Source organism: Rattus norvegicus, chromosome 2, assembly GCF_021556685.1.
Source record: "Rattus norvegicus strain SHRSP/BbbUtx chromosome 2, alternate assembly SHRSP_T2T, whole genome shotgun sequence".
Lineage (NCBI taxonomy): Eukaryota > Metazoa > Chordata > Mammalia > Rodentia > Muridae > Rattus > Rattus norvegicus.
Genome location: NC_141535.1, coordinates 104,225,624 through 104,244,601, shown reverse-complemented (window position 1 = coordinate 104,244,601; position 18,978 = coordinate 104,225,624). Strand labels below are relative to the sequence as shown.

The 18,978-nt window shown below is 34.8% G+C and overlaps 1 long non-coding RNA gene across 1 annotated transcript in view; it reads left to right on the top strand.

Annotated features, from left to right (window-relative positions):
• The first annotated feature begins 441 nt into the window (after positions 1 to 441).
• Positions 442 to 18,978, top strand: part of LOC103690087 (uncharacterized) — a 40,151-nt gene continuing 21,614 nt past the window's right edge. The window contains 6 exon segments of the long non-coding RNA NR_190575.1: positions 442 to 1,008; positions 3,999 to 4,082; positions 7,981 to 8,618; positions 16,080 to 16,379; positions 16,659 to 16,821; positions 18,446 to 18,555. This is a non-coding gene — a long non-coding RNA (uncharacterized LOC103690087).

Below are 18,978 nucleotides of genomic sequence, written 5' to 3'. Positions count from 1 at the left end.
ATGCCAACTACATTGAATGAACATGATAATAATTTTCCCCAATATATTAGCTCATCATTTGTGTTCTCTAGAGCAAAAAGGTCATGCAGCAAAGGAGAAATCATCTGAAGACTTCTCTAAAATCCATAGGACAATTTGGCTAGTCAAACACACTGAAAGTATTCAATTTATTTTTTCATCTCTGAAATGTTCCAATGTAATTTTTAAAAAGTTGTAAGTAATAACATATTTCTATTTCTTGAGACATAAAATTTTCAATTCAAAATTATCTGCATGAAAAACGAACTCCATTAGCCAAAACAGTGTTTGTTGGGTTTAGATTTTGATAAGACTCTTTGATCTTTTATTATATAGTTTATGTATACTTAAATTAGTGATGATTTTGGTGTTGGGGATTTAGCTCAGTGGTAGAGTGCTTCCCAAGCAAGCGCTAAGGCCCTGGGTTCAATCCTCAGCTCTGACAAAAAAAAAAGTGATGTTTAACTTTATATCTATGCATGCACAGTGGTAAACTCTGCTTCATATTTGGAATATAGAAATAAATGAAAACTAATTTGCTTACAGTAATGCATACTAATGTGCTTTAAAAAATCAAAGAAGAAATATTCTGACACCTTTTGTAAACCAGATAATAAAATGTTCTGTTATCTCATTAGAAATTGTCTTTTAAAATACAAACAACATTGGGTTTTGCACAGCTAAAACATCATATATAGGCAAATATGTATATCTCTTTCCCTGGAAAATAAAGGAATGCATTATATATGTCTACTGGGTTTCTTCATAGACTTATCTAAATCAACTCTTGTGATATAATGTGAAGGTTCATGAGGTGTTTGGTGTAGTAAAACCTATAGTAGTTTTAGGACTTATCTACCAAGAAGAAAGAAAATCCTCCAGTGGCAGTGCAGACAAACTGGATTGAAAGGATAAAGAAATACCTCTTGCTTGCCAGCACAAACCCAACAGCAACAAAAGGTCCTTATCAGTATGAGGAATCCAGGAAAGGTAAGAAAACAAATGCTTTAACTCGATCATTCTCTGGTCTCCACATGTCTCTTACATAATGACCTGGAGGCAGCTGCTCATGACATTATTTACAATGTGTCACTTTTCTTGTTGACAAAATATCTGTTGAAATCGACTTTAATAAAGAAGAGTTTGCTTTAACTCAAAGTCCTGTCATATACAGGAAAAGTGTGGCCATATTAGCAGGATGCTAATTACATTGCTCATGCCTTAAAGAAGGGTGAATTTGCTGCATGGATAGTTTTCCCTTAGAATTCAGTACAGCAGTTAGGATGTGCCATTCCACCTTAATGCATTCTAGAAACCCCCTCTGAGAAATTCCCAGATCTTGGTGTCTGACGTTACATTAAGATAAACCACCCTACTCTGCTTGAACAATATTTTGAAAAAAAAATTATTGTTTCAGTGTTAACGTTCCTTTAATTTTTATTCATCAATCCGTGCAATTAAACATTCAGATTAGGTTTTTTTTTACATTATTCCCGCTGTTTATTATTTTTTATTTTTTTTAAATTGGATATATTTCTTTATTACATTTCAAATATTATTCATGTTCCTGGTTTCCTGTCCATGAGCCCCCTATCTCCTTGTCCTCCCTGATAAGGGTATCCATCCCCTCCATCCGCCCTCCTTACCACCCCCTCCCTGACATTCCTCTACACTGGGTGGTGTTTTAGTCCCTGGGAGCTCTGGTGGGTTGGCATTATTATTATGGAGTTGCAAGCTCCTTCAACTCTTTCCATCCTTTCTCTAATTCCTTCAATGAGGCTCCCTTTCTCAGTTCAGAGGTTTGCTGCTAGCATTCGCCTCTGTATTTGACAAGCTCTAGCTGTGTCTCTCAGGAGAGATCTATATCTGGTTCCTGTCAGCACGCACTTCTTAGCTTCATCAATCTTATCTAGTTTTGGTGGCTGTATATGTATGGGCCACATGTGGGGCAGGCTCTGAATGGCTGTTCCTGAAGTCTCTGCTCTGAACTTTGCCTCGATATCTCCTCCTATGGATATTTTTGTTCCCCCTTTTAAGAAGGAGTTAAGCATCCACATTTTGGTCATCCGTCTTAAGCATCATGTGGTCTGGGGATTGCATATTGAGTAATTCAAGATTTTTGGCTAATATCCACTTATCAATGAGTGGATACCATGTGTGTTTTTCTGTGATTGGGTTACCTCACTCAGGATATGTTCTAATTCAATCCAGTTGCCTATGAATTTCATGAGGTCATTGTTTTTGATAGCTAAGTAGTACTCCATTTCTTTCTCAGTTCTCAGCCTGTTTATCTTTTGAGTAGAGGAAGGCCACTGATTTGTTTAATTTTCTGCCCAGCGAGTTTACTGAAGTTTTTTTTTTTTTTTAATCAGGCTTAATAGGTCTCTCGTAGAACTTTTGGGGTCACATAAGTATACTATCATATCATCTGCAAATAGTTATATTTTGACTTCTTCCTTTCCAATTTGTATCCCTTTGACCTCCTTTCATTGTCTGATTGCTCTGGCTAGGACTTTGAGTACTATATTAAATAAGTAAGGAGAGAGGGGTAGCCTTATCTCTAGTCCCTGATTTTAGTGGGATTGCTTCAAGTTTCTCTCCATTTAGTTTAATGTTAGCTACTGGTTTGCTGTATATGGCTTTTACTATGTTTAAGTATGGGCCTTGAATCCCTGATCTTTTCAGGATTTTTATCATGAAGGAGTGTTTAATTTTGTCAAATGCTTTCTCATCATCTAATGAAATGATCATGTGGTTTTTATCTTTGAGTTTGTTTATATAATGGATTACATTGACGGTTTTCTGCATATTAAACCATCCCTGCATCCCTGGGATGAAGCCTACTTGATCATGATGGATGATTGTTTTGATGTGTTCTTGGATTCTGTTTGTAAGAATTTTATTGAGTATTTTTCTGTCAATGTTCATAAGAGAAATTGGTCTGAAGTTCTCTTCCTTTGTTTGGTCATTGTATGGTTTAGGTATAAGAGTAATTGTGGCTTCCTAGAAGGAATTTGGTAGTACATTGTGTGTTTCTACTTTGTGGAAAAGGTTGGACAGTATTGGTTTGAGGTCTTCTGTGAAGGTCTGATAGAATTCTGCACTAAACCCATCTGGTCCTGGTCGGAAGACTTTTAATGACTGCTTCTATTTCTTTAGGAGTTATGGGATTGTTTAGATGATTTATCTGTTCCTTGTTTAACTTTGGTTCCTGGTATTTGTCTAGAAAATTGTCCATTTCCTCCAGATTTTCCAGTTTTGTTGAATATAGGCTTTTGCAGTAGGATCTAATAAATTTTTAATTTCCTCAGATTCTGTTGTTATGTCTTCCTTTTCATTTCTGATTTTGTTAATTTGGATATACTCTCTGTGCCCTCTGGATAGTCTGGCTAAGGGTTTATCTATCTTGTTGATTTTCTCAAAGAACCAGCTCCTGGTTTTGTTGATTCTTTGTATAGTTCTTTTTTTCTACTTGATTGATTTCAGCCCTGAGTTTGATTATTTCCTGCTTTCTACTCCTCGTGGGTGTATTTGTTTCTTTTTGTTCTAGAGCTTTTAGGTGTGCTGTCAAGCTGCTGATGTGTGCTCTCTCCTGCTTCTTTTTGCAGGCACTCAGAGCTCTGAGTTTTTTACCAGATAAGCTTTTTAAAAAATTATGTTCAACAATTATCTTTTTATTGTAGTTAAGTTTTTCAAATTCTTGCTGTTTTCAATATCTCCTGGTTTCATCATCCCTACTGAGAAATTACGTATACAATCTTATAATTAATTGTTTGCTTTGGTCTTCTTTTATTTTCCTGCTTTATGATAAAATTTTCATTAGCCTAAATGTGTTATTAATTTTTCTTGTTTCTTAAATATTTGTTCAATATTATATTCACAACTTTAAGTTCAAAGGATCAGTTTTCTGAACAGATCTTCATACACTATAAATTCCTTGTTGTATGACCATCTCTAATAATTTTATTTTTAATTTTTAGGTAATGCCTGATTATAATTTAAATAAGGACGTTGACAAAAATTAATGAACCATTTGCACAAAAAATATTTGAATCAACATTTATGTAAGTTTTTCATATACATATTTCTACATTATTATTGAGTTATTTTATCAAAAAATTAATCTATTGTAAGGGAGAATCTGGAGTTGAGAATGTATATAATGAGTTAATTAAGATTCAAAAAATCATGGAAATTATAGAATTGTCACAAAGTAACAAAGAATTAATGGTACAAAAACTGAGTTTGAGAAATTTGTAATTGAAATAATTAGTACTTTTTTCATTATGGATTAAATTTTATTTTTTACTTTGTTGAAAATAGATTTTTTTTACACATAATATAACCTAATTAAAATTCTTTTTCTCTTCTTTTGTCATTTCCTATTCATTTCCCCACATCTTCAATGACCTCCCTTCTTTCCCTTATTAGAAAACAAGTAAGCTTCTAAGGTATAATAATAAAATAAGATAGAATAAAATAAAATGAAATAAAAAGTTTAGATAAAACCAACACATCAGAATAGGACAAAGCAAACAAATAGAACAAAAATGCCCCAGAAGAGGCACAAGAAACAGATAATAGACACAAAGTCCCACTGGATCATACACTGAAAAATCACATAAAAACCATAAACTAGATGTTATAATTTATACGTATATATAATTTATAAGTGTCTTTTAGGTATGTATGTGTATAATTTTCATCTCTCACACACAGATGTGTGCATATTACACACAAAGTATCTTTTGGACATATTCATATATAATTTCTCATCATAAATATCTATTTATGATGAAAATTTTATAAAAATCTGACATGATATAGAAACAAAAAACCTCCAAAGAAATCTTTGAGTTGTTTCTTTTTGTAGGCGATCTACTGCTGGACATGCAGTCTATCCTTAAGAGTAGTTTGTTTCCATAATGCAGTGGACATTTCCTAAAATATATGAAACCTTTTCAAATCAAGTCTTTAAACAATGGAGGAGACGTGTCTCAACTGGTCATCACTTGGCATAATACTTCCAAATATTTGGACTGACCAAGCCTGCTAAGTCAAAAAACAGGATCTTGAGTGAGGGAGTGAAGATTAAAGAAAGAAAAGATAATTAGACAACATTATAGTATGACTCCAGCAAGAGCTGAAGCAAGTTTGTTTTTTCCCAATCTGTTTTTATACCATTCTAAGTACAGGCAAAGAATAAGGTCATTTGTGGGTCAACGTCAAACAAAGTGTAATCAAAGTAGTCAAGGAACAAATAAGGCATAAACAAAGGTCCCAATGTCACTGTATTCAGGGACTTATAAATAGGATCAAGATACAAGGAATACAGGGAGATTGCGTTATATCCCATTGTGTTGCAAAAGAATTTCAACAAATATCTCCAATCGAACCAGCCCTTGCCAAGATAATAGGTTGTTGTCCACAAATTGACAGCAAGGTCCCGTTGCTGAAGACAATATCCATCTGTCTTTTAGAACATGGAAAGTTCTAGATGGTGCCTACTTTGAACATTGCCCATAAGTTGTGGTGTTATTTGTATGAGTAGGTACTCCTCGGGCTACCAAAAAGAGAAATGTAAACAACACAGTCACAACAAACTCTTTGATTTACAATATTCTGTTGCCTACAAAATAGGGCAATGGTGGTACAAAGTTATTGGGAGTAACCAAATAATGTCTGATTTGATTTAAGGCCCATTTCAAAAGATGGAATTCATACCTGACATTGCTCAAGTGACTAGAACCAGAGACAAGATAGCCTAGAGACAAAGGGTAAAAAATACTATTGGTCATAAAGGAAAAAATTAGTTTAGTGATAAAATGTTAATTACTGATTCCTAATGATGTTCTGACATATTCATAGATAGTGCTTCATTCAACCATCACCAGAGTAAGTTCCACATAAAGCAGATAAAAACAATACGAAATCCACAGCCAGAAATCAGAGAGAGAGAGAGAGAGAGAGAGAGAGAGAGAGAGAGAGAGAGAGATTTTTAAGGTAATAGGCTGTGCCCAGCAGTTAAAAGATAATAAATAAAATTCTATGAAAGAGATGGCTTATGAAGTGGTTTTCTTTGATCTTGATTCAAAGGTGTTGTTGTGGATTGGGCTGAGGAACTTGTGCTGTGTTTCTTCTTTAAGGGACTATTTCCTAGACATTTAATAACCCTTATTGCAGATAATCTAATACAATAGGAACTATCTTTATAAAGATATGCCTATCTACTCACTGTCATACTCTATGATAATGTATTACAATTCCAGTATATCAGTGGCATTATCTCAAATTCCCATCATTTGATTGCAAACTATTGTCTTCTTGCTGTCTTTCTAGGTCTTTGGAACAAATTCTAAATGTGGGAAGCAGTAGAAACCTAATATTATAAGAGCCTGCTTATTCTCGGGCATACTAAGGAATAGGGTCTTATTTCTAAAATAATCACTTTAGATCACTGTATCTATCATCTATCACCATAACAAGATATTAACACTGTATGTCATCTATTTACAGAGCCTGATTTGGGGGGAGCGCTCATTCGTATTTGTTTTTTACAAAAACTTGCAGCTGCTTCTTATTTTAGTTTTCCTAGAACTGTCCACAAGGTGTATGTGAAAGTAAGGCTGTAAAATTATGGAAGCAAAGTGCTCTACTCCCTTTTTAACCACCCTTCCTGCCTGCCCCCTGGTATAGTGAAAAAAAAAGAAAAATCAGGATGCTGAGCTCCAGAACTCATGGCTACTCAGTTTCCCTTTATCATACCTGTTACAGTTATATTTGAGTGCCTAGTACCCAAGTACTTAATTTTAACATAAATATGTTAGAATGACACTCTTCCAGAGTTCTCTTAAGGGAAGAAAATGAGTTATATATTATACATTAGAGTTGTTACAGATTGTAGATTATAAGTAATGAATAGATCATAACTCATTTTGTAATCACAGCATTTTTCTCTGTACTTTCTATAACCCTTATATGCCACAGCAAACAGTGATATGGTGAATGATTTAATTGCAAAGTTACCACTAATAATAGGAAAATCTGTAAGTTACCTTCAATTGACTTTGAGAGTTAAAACTGAATTATATTTTTGAGAAGCACATATGTGCAGATGTGCCTATAACTAAATACAGAAGAAATTTGAACATGATAAATTTACAAATCATATTTTACTAACTTCTTTTGAAACAGAAAGCATCTAATATATAATTATAGTCTTTAGAGGAACTTTTTCTTGGATTCTCGTCTAATTTATGTGAAATGAAAAACATAGCCCAATGGTTTGAGCTTTATTTTTGGTTTCACTAGATAATAAATATCCACTGCAATAAATTGTGATATGCACACACCTGATTTAAAGGATGCCCATTTTAGGGGGAATATTTTTTTCTTAATTGCTTTCTTTTCTTTAAATTTATAACATACTTCCTATTGTATATAATTATTTCTTCTCTCTCATTCCTTCTTTTATTCATTTTTCTATGTATGGAGGGATAAGTGTACATATTGTAGTATGTTTTAATCTTTAATACATCTTTAATAAATACATCCATGTGAATTTCTATCTTCTTTCCCTCTACATACATATCTGTGTATATCTTTGTCTTTTGCTTTTAAATGTACTTATGTATTTGTAATTCTCCTCTCTCTTCCTTCCCTCCCCCCCTCTCTGTCTCTCTCTCTCTCTCTGTGTTTCAATGTATGTATGTATGTCCCTCACTATCACTTTCTGTGAATCTGTATGATGACATTCTGTGTCAGTCTTTCTCTTTCTGCCTCTATCCCCCCTCTTCTCTTTTTTTATATTGTAGTGTGAATGGGTAGGTGGTGGTGTGTCTGCTTTTGTGTTTATGTCAGTAAGTTTAATACTTAAATACTTTATAGGACACTGTCATAGGTTTTAGTCATGAATAAAGTACAATTAATAATAACTCTAATTATAGCATATTTTCATTTCAGTCACTCCTGGAAGATATTAAATATTTCAACAGAATATTCCAATGGATGGAACTTTTTCCAGCATCTGGATTATTTTCCAGGTTAGACACATGTTTGTCCACAGACTTGTCTTCTCTGAATGAAATCCAAAAGTTGTTTTTACTCCTAGAACCCTCAAAGCCTCTCTGTTTTTTGTCTATCTATTTTGCTCACTGTTGTTGAATCTATATTCTTCAAATGTGCCTTTACCAAGTCTCCAAAATCACTGTGAGTATATGATTCTCTGGGTATGAGGTTGTGTAGTCATGTCAAATTAAAATTTAATATTCCACATACAGTCTGCACAGACAAATATAAGAAATTTTGTAATAACATTTGTCTTGGTTAGTGTTGATAGCTGAATGCGATTTCTTATTCTACTGTGGATCAATAGATCAAGATTCCTTCAGAGAGGAAAGGCAAGTACCCAAAGGTTTTCTTCTAATGACTGAAACACGTGGTCAGAAGACACACTATTAACACTCGTCCTAATAATTTTTCAGCTAAAGAGTTGGGAATGTAAGGAAAGGAAATGGCTAGACTATTCAAGATTCTACTGGCAGATTATTTGTGATGGTTGGTCTCTTTTTGCCTCCTAGAACATTCAAGAGTACTTCAAGGTAAATAAATGGAAAATCTAAGTGGTCTATAGTTGAATTCTCAATTTTTCACTATTTATTCTTAAACTTAAATACACAATGAATCGAAATATCTTAAATATTATTTCATTCACTTAATTTATAATTAATAAATCCTTAATATAACATTCAGGCAATAATAACATCTCATTATGCAACAGTCTGAGATCTGAAAAAAATTAATTGCACTTTTTCTGTGCTTTCCCATTTGAGAAACAGAATTTTCCCAAAAAGACAAATAAAACAAAAAGAATTGGAAAAAAAGTTATTTGGTGGTCCTTATAGAAAATCCTACAAACTAGAGAGATGTCACAGTGGTTCCCATCACCCACATGGTATCTCACAGCCTTCCATAATAACTCCAGAGTCAGGGTATCTATTTCCCTCATTGACCTGCATAGGCATGAGGTACAACACGGTACATAGGTATACATATTAGCAAAACACATACAGTAAGTCTGAAATTAAAATGAAAAACTACTTTTTAAATAGTCTGTTTACACCAAATGTAGATTCTATTTTGGAATGAAAATGGAAAATGTGGTCATTTCTCTGAATCCATATAAAATATGCAGTTCACATCGCCCTATGACCAGAATTTCCCCCATTGAATGAGAGATCAGATTCAGATTTTCAGAGACTTCCTGACTGAGTCACCTGCTATTCCTTCTGTTGCCATTTTTTCTAGAATTTTTCTCTATATTATTGACAAAAAAAGGTAATAGAATTATCAGAAGCATTTAAGATAAGAATTAAAAAATGTGAAATTACCAAGTGTTCTTGCAAAGCTATCATTTAAAAGCTACTGAAAAGGTGAAGTTCTAAGGCATACAGGAACCTTCAAACTCGTGTCAGTAACAATGTCTATTGGAGAGAACATTTTCATGTTCAAACTTTTCTCATGTATCATGAAAACAATCTGTGGAGACATTCTTAGTAATTCAAAGGGAACTGGAACAAGATTCCAATTATTTTTCTACAATATTTATTTTCAGGGTTTTAGTACACTAGTAATAACCAGGGCGAAATCTACCAACACATTTGATTGTTTTATTTTCTTTATGGAACAGAGTATTGGAAATGAGCCCAGGCAGGTTAGGAACTCTCAATCTTCAAACTGTCCCTATTAAATGAGATCTGAAAATACAGGCATGCACAAAAAACATCTGGGCATTATACTTTTTATAAGTCGGACACAATTAGAGTTCTAAGTCCATTAAAATACAAATGTGGTGGGGGGTGGAGGATGGGGTACATTCTTAAATAATTTATTGAGTGACATGTGTCAATTTGATATTATTTTAATTCTAAGGTTTGGGCAAGCTTTGTATATCACAGATGTTTCAGAAATTCTGAGAACTTAACATTATTGTTAATTTCTCAGCATCATTTTGAATGTGCAACCCATGTACCATACTCAAGTATATATCTTCATACCTAGATTTTTTTCATATTGATGTCTTGGAAGGATCTGGAGTTCCTTCATCTCAGTGTTGCTGTAAATCTTATTCTGGTTGCAACACTGACATTCTTTGTCAGAAGAAAAGGCAAACCAAGACTTTAATGATATTGGTGATTAATCTGAAATGGACGAGGGCCAGGTTTCATACTTCCCAGAAAACCATATCCACAACATAACACATATTCTCTAACATTTCTTTAGAGAAGGAATAAAAATGGGGAAAGCACATCAAACACCTGGGTATTAACTCCACGTTCATATTTATAATTCTGACCCACAATCACTGCTTGTACCAGTACAAGAATGGTGCCGTCAAAAGGAATTCTTACTGATTGTGAGAAACCCTCCCCACACACACAAAATATAAAAGTCTCGTGATATCGGTTTCCTTAAGGATACACAATTGGTTTTTTTAATGTGTTTTCATGCCATTCCTAGGTGTAGCAGATAGGAGTGAGTTTACTTCAATTGTTCGTGTTCATACGCCTTTGTGGAGAGACATATTTTGGCTAATCCAACTTGTCTTTGTGATTGTAGACTTTCCTCAGGTGACTTTTCTTAACCATCAGACTATAAATTGTCAGATGCTCTGAAAAAAGTTGTCTATTGCATACAACTTTATCCTGCCTCATTTTTAGTCCTCATTCTCCCAGGTCCATGTCCCCAACTAGAGTGTTAAATAACAGCTGTGTATTCAGGAGGCATTATGTATTTTCTACACCATATGGTATCAAGCTGATCGTTGTGAAGAACATCAATGGGAGAAAGCAGAAGCAATTCCACTTCAATACTCCCAAGAGACCCTCTCCTCATAATGTGAATGGAAATGGATTCTTTATGAGTGTGACAGTCATCATGAGAGAGAAAATAATGAAAAGAATGGAGCTTTACATGACTAATGGATACTAAAGGGTGATAGTTCCTCTGACCATATGAATATATTTTCTTTCCTGGTCCCTCTTTGCAGAGTTTTCCTCCCATCTCTGGTGCATCAAGTCTCAGCAGGTTTAGGAGCATCCTCTCCCATTGAGGCCAGCCAAGGTGGCTCCTACACAGGTGCCAGAGGGCCTCTGATCAGCCCTCTGATCAGACGTATGTATGATGTATGCTCTTTGGTTGGTGGCTCAGTCTCTAGGGTCCAGGTTAGTTGCCATCCCCTACAGTTCCTTCAATTCTTACTTTAACTCTTCCAAAGGGGTCCCTGTTCTCAGTACAATACTTGGCTATGTCTGTGATAGTTTAATCAGAAAAGAGTTTTTATATATTTAAATTTCTATGTCTGTCACAGTCAGCTGCTGGGAGAACTTCTCAGAGGACACTTATGCTAGGCTACTGTCTGCAACCACAGCATAACATCGCTAATAGTCAGGGATTAGTGTCTGCCCATGGGATGGATCTAAAGTTGGAACAGTTACTGGTTAGCCATTCCTTTAGTCTCAGCTGCATTTTTGTCCTACATTTCCTTTAGATAGGAGCAATTTGAGGTTGACAGTTTTGTAGGTGGGTTAAGGTCCCTATCTGTCCACTGCAGGCCCTATCTAACTGAAGGAGGTAGTTTCTTCAGATTCTATATCCTCACTGTAGGGCATTTTGTCTAAGGTCACTCACATTGATTTTGGTTGCATCACCCATCCCATATCTTTGGAATATTATAGAGGGAGGTCTTCCCCTCCCTCTACTGATAGAAGCTGCATATTTCCATTCATTCTTCTGGCCCTTGCGGCCTTTCTCCTATCTACCCCGTTACCTGATCCTGCCCCTCTTTTCCATACCCCACCAAGTTATCTCCCTCCCTCTGACTTCCATGATTATTTAGTTCCCACTTCTAGGTGGGATTGAAGTATCCTCACATCGGCCTTTGTTTTTGTTTAACTTCTTAAGGTCATGGGTATTCTGTACTATTTGCTAATACCCACTTATGAGTGAGCACATACCATACATATCCTTTTGAGTTTGGGTTAACTCAGGATGATATTTTCTAGCTCCATTTGCCTACAAAAGTCATTATGTTTTTGTTTTTAATAGCTGAATAGCATCCCATTGTGTAACGTACCACATTTTCTGTATTCATTCTTCAATTGATAGAAATCTGTGTTGCATCCAGTTTCTGGCTATTTTGAATAAGGTTGCTATGAACACAGTGGAGAATGTGTCCTTATGTGGTGAATATTTTTTAGATATATGCCCAGGATTGATATAACTCTTTTTTAAGTCTGGTTATAGTTTAATATATTTTTAAAAAATATATTGAGAATTCTGGTTTTTTTCCATTTATTTCATATTCTTACTTTATAGGTTATATTACCATTTCTCAGGGTAGTTTCTATAAAGACAAAGATTCCCCCCCCCTTTTTCTTCCATTTTTATTTACATTTCAAATGTTATCCCTTCCCAGTTTCCTGTCCATCAGCCCCCAAACCCTCCCCCTCCCCTTCTATATGTGTGTTCCCCTCCCCATCCTACCCCCATTACCACAGCCACAACAATCCCCTACACTGGGGTCCAATCTTGGCAGGACCAAGGGCTTCCCCTTCCACTGGTGCCCCAACACGGTTATTCTCTGCTATGTATGCAGTTGAAGCCCAGAGTCAGTCTATGTATAGTCTTTCGGGAGTGGTTTAATCCCTGGAATCTCTGATTGGTTGGCATTGTTGTTTTTATTGGGTAACAAGCCCCTTCAGCTCCTTCAGACCTTTCTCTAATTCCTCCAACAGTGGTTTGCTGCAGACATTCGCCTCTGTATTTGACACATTCTGGCTGCATCTCTCAAGAGAGATCTATAGCCGGTTCCTGTCAGCACGCACTTCTTAGCTTCATCCATCTTATCTAGTTTTGGTGGTTGTATATATATGGGTCAAATGTGGGGCAGACTCTGAATGCTGTTCCTTCAGTCTCTGCTCCAAACTTTGCCTCCCTATGCCCTCCTATGGATATTTTTGTTCCCAGTTTAAAGACAGAGTGACGCATGCACATTTCTTGAGTTTCATGTGTTCTGTGCATCTTGAGTAATTCGAGCATTTGGGCTAATATCCACTTATCAATGAGTGCATACCATGTGTGTTTTTCTGTGATTGGGTTACCTCACTCAGGATGAAATTTTTCAGTTCCATCCATTTGGCTATCAATTTCATAAAGTCATTGTTTTTGATAGCTGAGTAATATTCCATTGTGTAGATGTACCACATTTTCTGTATCCATTCCTCTGTTGAAGGGCATCTGGGTTCTTTCCAGCTTCTGGCTATTATAAATAAGGCTGCTGTGAACATAGAGAAGCCTGTGTCTTTGTTGTATGTTGGGGCATATTTTGGGTATATGCCCAGGAGAGGTATAGCTGGGTCCTCAGGTAGTGTAATGTTCAATTTTCTGAGGGACCTCCAGACTGATTTCCATAGAGGTTGTACCAGTCTGCAATCTGTTGGGATGTTTTTAATGACATGTTTTCTACTTCCTTAGGGGTGATGCAATTGTTGAGGTATTTTACCTGATATTTACTTAATTTTGGTATGTGAATCTCTCTAGAAAATCATCCATTTCATTTGGATCTTTCCAGTTTTGTCAAGTATAGGCTTTTGTACTAAGACCTGATGTTTTTTGAATTTCTTAATTTTTTGTTATTATATCTAAATTTTCATTTCTGATTTTGCTAATATGGATAATATGAGTTTTAGTTAGTTTGGCTAAAGGTTTGTCTATCTTGTTGGTTTTCTCAAAGAACAAGATCTTTGTTGTTAATTCTTTGTATTTTTTTTTTGTTTCTAATTGGTTGATTTCAGACCTGATATTATTTTCTTCCCTCTATTCCTCTTGGATGTGTTTGCATCTTTTTGTTCTAGATTTTTTCAGTTGTGCTGTTAAGCTGCTAGTATAGGATCTCTCCAATTCCTTTATGAAGGCACCTAGTGCTCATATTTTCATTCTGTATATACAGTGTGAAAATTTTAAGTGGATTAATATAAAGGTAGGCAAGTGAAGTAATATTCCTACGATGTAAAAATCTTATTGATATCAACACTCCCAACACGCAAGTTTTAAAACTCTCAGAGAGGAGCTCAGCAAAAATCCCTCTATACAATGCACTGAGAAGATCTTTGTTCTCTAAACAAAGCAATAAATTGAAATTTTACTCCTTGATGTTTTTAGAGTTCTCAACACACTTTGTCATAGTATCCTTGAAAGGGTCCTAATGTTCTAGGGTACAGAATCTGCATTAAGGGAGAAGAAATAAAATACAGCAGTGCATGCTAAATCGTATTGGAAGTGTTGCTTACAAACATTACCATTAGTTTTAATTCATATTCATATTTCATTCTCATAGACCATGACTATCTAATGACATTATAATGATCAGCATTCAAAAGAACTTGAGTCCACAGAACTCAAGAAATTTCACAGCTTTATCTTCCCTTCCTGGGCTGTTTATGAAATATCTAAACTCAAATGCACAGGGACAATTCACCTTAAAGCCCAGGCTCAGCAAGAAACCAGCAGTAGAGAAGTGAGTCCACCACCTTCCTTAAAGTGCCTTTTCTTAGTTCCCACTTCTATTTGAAATAGTATATTGCAGCTTATTGTCATTTTCTTCCTTGGAGGAGGCACATTGTAGAAAACAAAAGAAAAAACAATAGAATATGCTCCAGAGATCTCTAAATTCTGATGTCAATGTTTAGCTTGTTTATAGGGAGAACATTTCATTTTTCCAGGCAGGTAGTCACCATAAACTGGAATTTCAATGCACTATGTGCACATAAGTATGTGTAATCATTTTTGTCCCATCAGAATAAAAGTTTTAAGACCTGGCTCTTCATGGGTTCCCCTCATGTGGTTTCATGGTCAAAATAGAAAATTACCTATGAACTGCATTTTCACAAATGAAAGCTACATAAAATATTATATGCATAGAATTGAAGATAATTTGCTGTGAGACTGAATAGAAATAGCCTAGGCATGTAGTCCAGTCTTAAATCTCATTTCAAATCACACAAATATATTTTATGTCTATCTTCTAGACCTGCTTCTAGACTTGAAATGGATGAAATATTTATGTACTGGAGCTTTGAAAATTTTTAAAATATGTTTTTCAAATAGAATGCTTTCATAATTTTCCCTTATTCCCCTTTCTTGAAAACTTCCCACATATACTTCTTGAATGCTTTTAAGTTCCATATTTTGGAAAATTATTTTCAAAATTGTTCATAAACATATATGTATATGTATATATATATATATATATATATATATATAAAACAACACATAAATACTTTTCAGTATGAATAATATTACTCGTGACTTAAGGACTTATGATTTTGTATTAGATAGCGAGTCTCTCAGTATGTTCTAACTACTGTTTATATTATATTTTGTTATATGACTTTTGTTTATTTTTAATGCACTTCTTTTAAGTAACTTATTTAAGATTTCATTATGCGCTAATATTCTAAGAGAAGTCTTAAAAGAGAAAAAGAAACTTTGATCTCAGATTTGAACTAACACAATGGAAGCAAGGGTCCAGAATCTGACAAAATAGTCATGAATAATTTCTCATGGAGGGGACACACTGCTGATGAGAGAAAATTGATAATGGTCTTCTAAAATCTCATCGAGAAACCTAGAAACCGGAAGAGATTCACTATGGTTGAAAACAATACAAAACTACTTGATGGAATAAAGGTGAAGTTGGTTATGAAGCAAGATATAACCAAGATGGCAGCTGCCTGCACACAACTCAGAAGCTTGTTCAACCTATGTGTCAGGTGTCTCATGATGCAGTGCAAAGTTAGACTGCACCATCTTGTGAGATTTCCCACTGAAGAACACTAGATCATGTCTCAAGATAACTAAGAGTATAGAATATAGAGAAGAATACATAGTCATTACAGGAAGACTAACCGATTACAACAGAGACATTATGCAATTGAAATTCTGATTTAAAAAAAACTATATAAATGACACTGTTCCTTGTAATGATCTCATTTTCTACTTAGATGCAAAGGAAAGAAGAGTTAAGAAAAGAAGGCCTTTCATAACATATTGTTCCACAGGGGCTCTGAGCCCCACCAGGACAAAGTTTTCACAGTTGCTAGAGTTAACAAGACACGAAACCTACTAGGAAAAGACCTGACTTCTATTTGCCATGATGGAAAACTCCCCACAGTAATTCTGGAATGTTTTATGTTACTATCTGCCTTATGGACAAGATCCTGCTTCTTAAATGAACCCTAATCTCTTCAATTCCATCAGCATGAAGAGAAACAATTGTGCATCAAATCATTGGCTATACAATAAGAAGGTAAGAGAATGTTATTCACTAGAATCCTTCTATTGGAAAAGTTGGAAAATTTTACTAATGTGGGAAATCTCGTAAAATTAAATATTGCCTGAGCTTTCATGGTTAACATGATTCATTGAGTACAATAAAAGATTAAGTCAAAAAACCAGTCCAAGGTCCTCTTTGTCTATGCCAACCTTGCACCACTTCTGTGTACACCATTGGTCTGATTCTCAAGAAACAAAGAGTGCTCTGTGCTGTATAAAGCATGACAAATATTTCCCATTTTTCTCCCAGGATATGCTGTCTCTCAACAAAGAAAATGGAACCAAAACTGAGGGTATATTGGCAATATCACTAAACATAGCATCATGTCAAACAATAAAGAAGTTGGATTGTGAAGAAGATGTAAACATAAAAACAATCCATCTGTGCATATGGTAGCATGTATCTTAAAGGTAGGGAAAGTCCTTGCATCATCCACCCTCAGGATTCCCTGATTCTATTTGAGTAGTTTCCTTCATCATACATTCCCTTGTATGAGAGTAGAGAGTTCAAATGTTCCTCCAATACAGCATAAGAAGTAGGGATTCAAGGGGAAAAGCAGTTATAATGAGCAGTGACGTTACTAAGTATCTTTCATTTGATTATGTCATGTAGACATGTAGAGGATCACTTCATATCTACATATGAGTCTCACCTGGTAGTATACCTAATCAAATGTGTTTGGCTAGCAGGGTTCTTCATCCTCTATCACTGTCTACATTATGTCTGAGAAGCAGGTTTCTCTTCCTCAGAATAAAGCATGTGACTCCTTAACATATATCTTCTCTACACATACCAAGTAGGATCTCCTGATCTGCTTCTCTCTGTCTCACAAAATATTGATATCCAAATGAAGGTCCTCTTGGCTGTGAAACAGGTATTTGTAATCACTGAGGCCTTTGCTTCAACACCAAAAAATGATATTTTTATTTTATTCTTAAAACTAAAATTCATTTATATACTTTTCCCCCCATCCTTTCCCTTGCTTTACTGATGTTTCCCTCAATCTCCCACTCATGCTCAAATTTGCGCTCCTTTTTCTTCAATTGTTATAATTACATAGAGATAAATAAAACCATAAATATTTTCAAACTTGATGAGTTCATTATTCTTGGTAGTATATGTACTATTTCTGAGGTGGCCAACTGTGATTGACCTACAATCTACAGAGTTCATTTTTGGGAAAGACGAACATAACTCTAAGCAGTATTTATGTGCATATAATTCTTTATCAAGAAATTTGGCTTCATCAGATTACCTCTCCAGCATTAGTGTAACTAACTTTGATGATATTTTATTCAGACACTATTTTTCAAAAGTAAAGCCTCCCCCGCATTTCTGCAAGATTCATTTCCAAAGCAAAACTTCTGATCCTCTGCGGTACAATATTTCTGAATCTTTTACCCAATATTTAGAACCTATGGTTCAGGTTACTATGATAAGTACTCCCTGCAACTCTGTGGTTTCCTCTAATAGTCTCCATACATTGCAAAGAGAACCTTCTTTGATGGATGGGTAAGGGCTACATTATCTATGAATATTAACTAATGTTTAGAATAAAGTTGGGAATCACAGTTGTTTAGTGAAATGGTGACAGGACCTACTCTTAAGAAACATGACCTCATGTGACCTCATGCTTCCAGTGACAGGCATGATTCTTTTTACTCCTGAGAAATAAGATAATAAGATACTATAGCTGTGTTTGTTGTGGTTACCATACAAATTTTTCTGTTATTTAAAAATAGCCTTGGAGTTGAGGTATTGATCTTTTATCTGTACTAGATTGCTCAACTGTCCACTAGAGGGACATGGAGCAAAGAAGAGATTTTTCTGCAATCCAAGCGCATCTGAAAATCTGCTCTTAGGTTTCTAGGTTTGAAGGATGAAACTTATTGAGCCTACATATCAGTAAATGCTCTAACTAGGGTAATGTTTGAGAGTTGTGAAGAAATTTGGAACTAAACAGAATTTTAAGTTGAATGTGTAATGAGAAATTTATATTATTTATTTTTTCACAAAATATTTTTTCTCTATAAGGAATTACTTCAAATTATCAAAGGAAATTTGCTGACATCTAGACTATATGAAGAATGACTTGGGGTACATGACCAGGTCAATGAAGAAGAGAAAGTAGCCACTGTGCAGAGGTAACAGCTGATGAACAGCATCACCAATTTTAGAAGTAATATTTGCTTTCACATTTTAGAGATTACATATCACAGAAATATTTAAGAAAAGCACACACTGACAGCAAACAGTGTCAACTGAGGAGTAACAGTGACCCATGCTAATAATCTCAGCTTTATATTCAAATTAAATTTGTCCCTCTTTTTCTGTTTGGGGGGAACGATTTGATGCAATATTTTTAATATTTTTAGTAAAAACTGAAAATATATATATATATATATGCTTCCTAGCTTTTATAAGTCTTAAAATGAGACAGGAATACAGGATTATCCTAACAGTCTGGTTGGGTTTTTTGTTTTGTTTTGTTTTGTTTTGTTGTTTTGTTTTGTTTTGTTTTGTTTTTGATTGTTTTAGGTTTGGTGTTGCTTTGTTTTGTAAAATAA